This window comes from Furipterus horrens, unplaced genomic scaffold (assembly GCF_987537825.1).
Source record: "Furipterus horrens unplaced genomic scaffold, mFurHor1.1.pri manual_scaffold_3, whole genome shotgun sequence".
Lineage (NCBI taxonomy): Eukaryota > Metazoa > Chordata > Mammalia > Chiroptera > Furipteridae > Furipterus > Furipterus horrens.
The window spans coordinates 152,462,421-152,471,654 of record NW_028327173.1 but is presented as its reverse complement, the minus strand read 5'-3'; the positions used below and the strand labels follow the sequence as shown (position 1 = coordinate 152,471,654).

At 38.6% G+C, this 9,234-nt stretch overlaps 1 pseudogene; it reads left to right on the top strand.

Annotated features, from left to right (window-relative positions):
* The first annotated feature begins 6,792 nt into the window (after nt 1-6,792).
* LOC150016435 (NADH dehydrogenase [ubiquinone] 1 beta subcomplex subunit 8, mitochondrial pseudogene) lies at nt 6,793-7,349 on the top strand (annotated as a pseudogene).
* The last annotated feature ends 1,885 nt before the right edge of the window (nt 7,350-9,234 follow it).

Here is a 9,234-nt window from a genome sequence, read left to right as displayed (position 1 = left end):
TTAAGTCCAAGACAGGTGAGGTCATCACTGACCAGGAACAGCAAATGCGGCGGTGGACCGAGCACTACCTCGAGCTGTACGCGATGAGGAACACCGTAACAGACACTGCTCTTAACGCCATCCCAGACCTACCAGTCATGGAGGAGCTAGACACCCCACCTACTGCGGCAGAGCTTGGCAAAGCCATCGACCGCCTCGCTTGCGGGAAAGCACCAGGAAGCGACGGAATCCCTCCAGAAATCCTAAAGAGCGGGAAACCAGTCCTGCTACAGCCGCTCCACCATCTACTCTGTCTCTGCTGGAAGGAGGGTTATATCCCCCAGGATATGAGAGACGCCAACATTATCACCATGTACAAGAACAAAGGAGACCGCAGCGACTACAACAACTACCGGGGCATCTCTCTCCTCAGTGTCGTCGGCAAAGTATTTGCCCGGGTCGCTCTTGCCCGCCTGCAGACCCTTGCTTCCCGCGTCTACCCAGAGTCCCAGTGTGGCTTCAGAGCTGGCCGATCAACAGTGGACATGATCTGCTCCCTATGCCAGCTGCAGGAGAAGTGTCACGAGCAGCATAAACCACTCTACCTCACCTTTATCGACCTCACGAAGGCGTTTGATCTGGTCAGTCGAAGCGGACTCTTCAGCTTGCTACGGAAGATTGGCTGTCCACCACATCTACTTGCTGTGGTCATGTCCTTTCACGACAACATGCACAGCACGGTGTCCTACAACGGTGCAACCTCTGAGGCCTTCCCAGTCAGCAGTGGAGTAAAGCAGGACTGCGTCCTCGCGCCTACGCTGTTCGGAATCTTCTTCTCCGTGCTCCTCCAATACGCCTTTAAGGACTGCAGCGAGGGTGTCTTCATTCACACCAGATCCGATGGCAAGCTCTACAACCTGGCCCGTCTACGAGCCAAGACCAAAGTCAAAGAGGTGCTCATCCGTGAGATGCTCTTCGCCGACGACGCAGCCTTGACATCACACTCCGAAGAGGGACTCCAGCAGCTAGTCACTTGCCTTTCCCACGCATGCAAGGAGTTCGGACTAGCCATCAGCCTGACGAAGATGAACGTTATGGTTCAAGGCACGGGGACTCCCCCATGCATCACCATCGATGGATACACCCTGGAGGTTGTCAACGACTTCACTTACCTCGGGTCCACCATCTCGAGCTCTCTGTCAGTTGACTTGGAGGTCAACCGGAGAATCGCCAGGGCAGCCACAGTTATGGCCAAACTGAACCGGCGAGTGTGGAACAATTCCAGCCTCACTGAGAAAACCAGACTGCGCATCTACCAAGCCTGCGTACTCAGCACTCTCCTCTATGGCAGCGAGACGTGGACCACCTATGCAAGGCACGAAAGGAAACTCAACAGCTTCCACATGAGGTGCCTGCGACGCGTCCTGCATGTCGCCTGGCAGGATAAGGTTCCCAACACCGAGGTGCTGAAGCGAGCCAACATGAGCAGTTTGCATGCAGTTCTTAGTGAGAGACGCCTCAGGTGGCTCGGCCATGTCAAAAGAATGGATGCAGGCCGTATTCTCAAAGACCTCCTCTACGGCGAGCTAGCAGAAGGCAAGAGGATGACAGGGCGCCCAAAACTGCGGTTCAAAGACATCTGCAAAAAGGATATGACACAATGCTCCATCAATCTCAACACATGGGAAGTTCAAGCAGACGACCGCCTAGCCTGGAGGCTCACGGTCAGACAAGGTACGTCACGTGCAGAGGCTGCGCGCAATGAGGAGGCGGTCCAGAAAAGATCGAGGGGGAAGCAGCGTCAACAGCAGCAACAACAGCCATCTGCCTTCACCTGTAACAAGTGCGGCAGGGATTGTCACTCCCGAGTTGGACTGCACAGCCATTCTCGGCGGTGCAGATAGACTCTCAAGAAGCTACGCCATCATCTCTCGAGACGGACGGCTGCCGATGAGATGTTCTAAATCATTGATTTGAACCCTGGCTCTCTTCCCTTCACCATTGGTTTTATGTGGATTTTTCTTCATTTCACTTAGTATAGCCTTCACTTCTTCCCTTATGCATTTGCCATACTTAATCATGTCTGTCAAGTCTATGAGCATCATTATCACCAGTTCTTTGAACTCTTCCTCTGTTAGGTTGGCTACTTCCCTGTTGCTTAGTTCTCCCACTAGAGCCTTGATCTGCCCCCTCTTTTGGGCCATACTTCTCTGTCTCCTCAACTTTACTGCCTCCTGTGTTTGCTTCTCTGGTAGAGCTGTCACGCCTGTTATGTTGTAAGGGACAGAGCTTTCTGACTAGTTTCTTCATGACTGCAGGTACCATGCATGAGGTATTTCCTCTTCCACTTATAAAATCTTCTTACTCTCCATTGTGAAGTGACTTCTGTGCTCCTTGACTTCCCAACTTAATATCAGCTAAGATTCCATTGATTGTTCATGTTATTTGTCCATAGATTAGCTGAGAAACCTAATTGGGGGCCTGAGCAAGTGTACTGAGCTTCCACTTACTTGGCTGCCATTTCTCCTTCTCCACATTTAAAATAATTATTGATAGGTAAGAATTTACTACTGCATATAGATAGTTGTTTTCTGTTAGTTTTATATTTCTTTTTCTCCATTTTCCTCTTTATCTGTCTTCTTGTGTTTAATTTTTTTTTTTTTTTACTGATATTCTTTGATTTCTGTTTTCCTTTGTGTAACTTCTATAGGCATTTTTTTGTGGTTAGCTTGAGGCTTACATAACATATCTTATACTTGTAACAGTCTATTTAATCTGATAACTTAAGTTCAAACACCTATAAGAATTATCTGTGCATTAAACAAAGCAGGAACCCCTCTCAGTCTTCACAAACTTGACACATGTAAAGATTCCCATCAATCATCCCTGTTTGCAATTCTGGGGTTCTCTACCAACTTTTTTTCCTCTCCAGTGATAAGCATGCAACTGTGGATTTTGTTCATTTGCTCTGTGCTGAGTGAGGGGGAGGTAGCTATGGAATCTAGTTCAAAACACCATCTGTGTTCTTTCCCAGGAGGCCAGACTATTCCATACCCATCAGAGCTCCAAGATTGGCAAGCCAGATGCCAGTTTTTTGGGTATCCCTGGAGACGTCGAGTGTTATATGAATGGTTCAACTTTTTCCCCTCCTTGGGGGAAACTGAGAGATGGGTTTTTATACAATCATTCTGTGCTGAGCAGGGGGTGGGGGTAATATCTATAGTGTCTACTATACCAAGCCACCATTTCTTTTTTTCCCCCAGGTGTACCCATTAGAGCTTCAAGAATGGCAAAACTTTTTTGGACAGCTTGGGAGATTTTAGAGTGCTGGATGAATGGATCACCTCTTTTTTTCTTAGGGGTAAGCTGTGAACTTCAATTTTTTAAAAAATGTTCTTGCTTCATGCTAAGTAGGGTAAGGACCTATGGTGTCTACCAGCCCAGGACTCCATCTCTATTTTTCCCCAGGTGACTAGACAATGCTGGACTCATCAAAGTTCCAAGACTGCTGAGTCAGAAGACAATCTTCTAGGGATACCCCTCAGAAAAGTGAGGAAGGGAGCTAGGAAGTCTCTTTTTGAATATAAGGCACTGTACTTGTGGCAAGGACTTAAGCGAGAAGGTTTCCCAATCTTATTACTGCCTTTGATGAGTCTGGTCTTACATCCTTCTGGGGTATAAGAGCCTTACTGTTAGTTTCTGGATTTTTCACATAGGAAATTTATTTGTGAATTGTTGCTGAATTTGTGTGTTTTTGGTCAAGAGGAAGGTCCAGGGTTTTCTGCTCTTCCATATTGCTAATATTACTATCATTAAAGTTTTCTCATGGTTACAATTTTGGATATATTGAGGCAATACCAAGGTGTTGCATAAATCCAGAGCACATCATTACAATAGAATGCAGTGCAGATGGTGCCCTCTATAATCGTACAATTCTGTTGCCCTTCTGTTAGTATATTTCATAGGCTGAATGAAGGTGTGGATTAGGATGGCAGGGAAAGGTCACATAAGGACGAACTAGGTGGCTAAGTTAAGCCTTGTCTTTATTATCTCATTGCGGTTTGATTTGTATTTATCTAATGTCTAAGGATATTGAGCTTGTTTTCATGTACTTATAGAATATTTGTATATATTCTTTAAAGATATGTTTATTTAAATTCTTGGCCAATTAAAAATTTGGTTTATTTATTTTTAATTGTTGAGCCCTTGTATATTTTTTATTGTGTGAGTTTGTTATATATCCTGGATAACAATATTTTACTATATATATATATATATATAATTTGCAAATGCTATTTTGATGATGAGCTTTATAGTACAAAAGTTTTTAATTTTGATGAAATGCAATTTATCTCTTTTTCCTTTATTTGTTATGATTTTGGTATTACACCTAAGAAATCATTGTCTAAGCCAAGATAACAAAGATTTATTTACATTTATGTTTTCTTCTATGAAAATAATAGTTTAAGTTGTTATATTTAGTTAAAAATCCATTTAAGTTAATTTTTGTTTATTAGAGGCAAAAGGTCTAATTTTATTTCTTTGCATTTTTATATCCAGTTATACTGATAGTATTTATTTAAAATAATTTGCATTCCCCATTGAATTGACTAGTCTCCTTTTTAAGAAAATTAATTAACTGTAAATATGTAAATGTAAAGTTTATTTATGGACTGTCAATTCTATTCCAGTAGTCTACATCTCTCTTTATGTCAGCATTATACTATCTTGATTACTATAGCTTATAGTGAGATTTAAAATTGGAAGTTTGAATCATCATGCCATTTCTTCTTTTTCAAGATTGCCTTGGCTACTCTGGGACCTTTGCATTTCCAAATAAATTTGCAGTTTTAAATTTCTCCAAAATAACAGATTGGATTTTAATAATGATTGTATTTAATATGTAGATTTATTTGGAGAGTATAGCCATGTTGTAAATATTGTCTTCTAATTGGTGAGCATGGAATGTATTTCATTTTTTAGGTCTCCTTGAATTACTTGCATCAATTTTTTATAGTTTTCATTGTAAAGGTCTTACACTTATTTTGTTAAGACTACAATTCCATTTACAATAATATTGAAATATAAAATAATTTGGAATATGTTTAACAAAATGTTAATAATGTATGGAAGTTTTTGTAGATTGATCTTGTAAACTGTGAGCTGCTAAACTCGTTTATTAGTTCTGGTATATATATATATATATATATATATATATATATATATATATATATATATATATATTTTTTAAATTTTTGTGGCTTCTTTGGATTTTCTATATAAAAGATCTTGTCATCCAGGAATAGACATAATCTTACGTTTTTCCTATTTGGATATCTGGATTTTTTTTTTTTTTTTTTTTTTTGGTCATGTCTGATAGTCCTGGCTAGTAACTCAACCACAATGTTGAATAAAAGTGACTGGAGCAGGTATACTTGTTCTCAATCCTAGTTCAGAAGCATTCTGTCTTTTACTATAGTGTATGCTCTTAGATGTTAGTTTTCATAGATATCTTCTATCGTGTTGAGGAGGTTTCTTCCTATTCCTGGTTTCTTGTGTGATTTTATCATAAAAGGACTCGATTTTGCAAGTTTTCTTTCTTTGTTTATTCAGATGAGCATGTGTCCTTTTGTCATTGATTCTATTGATATGGTTAAGTACACTGATGGATTTTTGGATATTAAACAATTCTGAATTCAATGGAAAAATCCCACTTGGTCATGGAATATAATCTTCTTTATATTTTATAGGTTTTAGTTTCCTAATATTTTATTCAGGGCTTTTGAGTTTCTTTTCTTATTATGTCTTTGCCTGGTTGTGTACTACCATGAAACTGACCTCAAACTTCATAGACCAGATTATGAAGTTCTCTCCCCAGACCCTCTCATTTGCTAACAATATGTATTAACTTTTTTTCAATATTTGGTAGAATTTACCAACTAAGTCACTTGGCCCTGGATTTCTCTGTGCAGAAAGTTTTTTAATTAATTCAGTTTCTTATTATAAATGTATTCAAATTATCTATTTTTATGGAATTAGTCTTGGTAGTTTGTATTCTAGGAATTTATTTATTTCATCTAAGTTATCTAGTTGTTTGGCACATGATTTCTCATAATAATACCTTATCTATGACTCAGAGGATACAAATAAATAGAATAATTTTAGATATGTATAATTGTTATAAAATACTTGGCTTCTATTACCTACATGGAAAATCTCAACACTTTTTTCTTCTTCTTGACATTGAGGTATCTCTAACATTTGTTTTCATGCCAATCTTATTTTCTTCCATTTCTTAATAGGAGATCTTAAGTAGAAAATATTTGGCACTGAAGTTAAATTTAAAAAAGCTATAAAGGAGATACAAAAGTTGATTTTTAAATCTCTTTGTAATCTTGGTACTTAACACTGGGACCTAAAAACAATACTCAATTAATTTATGGATATATTGTGATAAACACATGAGTAAGTACTTTCTAATGTAGATTTTCTTTTATAAGGGTGAATTATCAAAATTGCCCCTGAATGACTGAGATGAAATATCCCTTCATCTTACCTGATTTTAACTTGTACCGGGGATTCCTGTGAGATAGTCCCTAAAATACATCACACTATTTTTCACTGACAGTAACAAGGTACACTGTACTTCCGTATCTGCAGATTGTTTGTAAAATTAAGATATTAATATATACCTTCATGGAAAAGTATGATGATTAAGTGAAATTTAACCTGTAAAAGTGATGTGAAAACTGTAAAGTAATCCACAAACATTAGTCCTTTTTTAAAAGAAATGAACCTAAGAAGAAGGTCAAGATGGAGGCAGCCAAGGTGGGGTTTCTGGGAGTCGAATGGCCGCAAAGGGCAACGCGGAATGTGGTGCCGCTGGGTGCATGGGCAGCTTCCCATATTATGAAGGACATGCTCCCGGGGCCCTATCCCAAGACCCCAGAAGAAAGGGCCGCCGCCAAGAAGTATAATATGCGGGCAGAAGACTACGAGCCGTTCCCGTTGATGGCATGGGGTATGGTGACTACCCGAAGCCCCCTGCCCGCTCACAGCACGAGAGCGATCCATGGTATGACTGGGATCACCCAGACCTGAGATTGAACTGGGCTGAACCAATTCACTGGGACCTAGATATGTATATCAGGAACCGTTTGGACACATCTCCCACGCCTGTTTCTTGGGATATCATGTGTAAGCACCTCTTCAGCTTCGTGGCCTTCATGGTTTTCATGTTTTGGGTCGGGGATATTTATCCCTCCTACCAGCCAGTGAGGCCAAAGCAGTATCCTTACAATAATCTGTACCTGGAACGAGGCGGCAATTCCACCAAAGAGCCTGAGCCGGTGGTTCACTGTGAAATCTGAGGAGGCTGCCTGGACTTTGTGCCTCCTGACAGAGTCCCTCATTTTTAGAAACTTAACCTTCATGAAATCCCTAATAAAACATAGTGCCGCAAAAAAGAAAGAAAAAGAAAGAAAGAAGGAAGAAAGGAAGGAAAGAAAGAAATGAACCTGAGGAAAATGTAGGTAAAATAAACAAATTATGCATTTAGAGGAAAAAAATTGCTTTACGTGCTTAGGGGGAAAAAAGTATTTCCCCCCTACAGGAGTATTTTATATGGAAGTTTTAAGCAAAATAATTTTTAAATACATATGTAGTGGAGAACAAAGTGTTCAGATGATGAAGAGGAGAACACAGGAATTGGAAGAAATGATGTTAGATGTATCGTATTCCTCTATAGAAGAGATATGGGGTATATCTAGCTGTAGTCATATTCCATCCATCCCTGGGAAACCCCTGTGATGATGTACAAACCAAAGAATCAAATGAGGTACCTACATTTTAAAAAAGGACACTGGGTAGATGACAATCACACCCATTTCTTCTTTTTTGTTGTGCCTACTGTTGGCCAACATTTCCAGCAGTGACTACATTTCCCTTGCAGTGAAATGTAGTCATGTAATAGAGTTGTGATTAGGGAATTGAATACATTCTCTCTCTGTTCTCTTATCTGCCAGCTAGCTATAGTGACCCCAAAATATGCTTGGGCTTTGTAGTTCATCATTGAAGTCAGTGCCAGTGGTCTCTGAGTGGCTGCATGTGGGCACATAATACATTATATTTTTGTACTGTAAATAAAATAAAATTACAATAACATGCCAAGAACTCTGAGAAGCTCTATGATAATGAAAACTGTTTCTTTTCTATTTTCAGACCATTATTATCCAACTTACTGATATATAAAATGTTTTCAAATTATGGGGAGGGGAAATAATATCCATTAACATCCAGTGGACTGTAATTTGTGAAATTTTGTGTCAGAATTAATAGCTCTGTGGCCTACTCCATGTTCAGCTAGATATGCTAGAAAAAGCTGAAGTAAATAATAAATGTAGGACAGAAATTGAGGACTTTAATGTATTAACATTAAACTAAGCAAGCAAAGGGAAAAAAAGGCAAAAGAAGTTTTTCTTCCTTTTAATATTGTTAGAACTCAAATTTTCCTATAATGCAGACTTCTTAAGTTTGAAAGTAACCAACACTAACACATTATTTTTCTCTTTATTTTTAGTGTTTTTTCTGTAATAAATTACATAACTAATTTATTGGAAGAGTGCAATTAAATTTTTTAAATAAATTCATTGAGTTGTGCAACCATCACCATAATGCAGTTTTAAAACATTTCCATTACCCCAAAATGCTTTTATGCCCATTTGAAGTGAATCCCTGTTCCTACCGTCAGTCTCAGACAACCATGGATCATCTTTGCCTTTCTTGAAGCTTTGACATATACAGAATATATATATTATTTCATCTGTCTTCTTTTATTTAGAATAATGGTTTTAAAGTCCATTCATATTGTACCACATATATCAGTAGTTTGTTCTTTCATAATAATGAATAATAGCCCATTGTACTTACATGCACTTTCTTATAATTTTACCAGTTAATGGACATTTGAATGTTTCAATTTTTTAAGTATTATGAATAATTTTGCTATAAACATTTGTACACAAGATTTTTTGTGGACATAACATTTGTATTTCTCTTGGGTAGATATATGAGAGTAGGATTTTTCAGTGATAAATTGACAAAGTATTTTCCAAAGTAACTTTACTATTTTACATTCCCACCAGCAATGCAAGAGCAATATTCTCCACATTTTTAACAACATCTTTTTATTTTCTATCTTTTGGATTATATACAGGTGGAAACATAATGACATCTCATTTGAGTTAAAAATAGTGT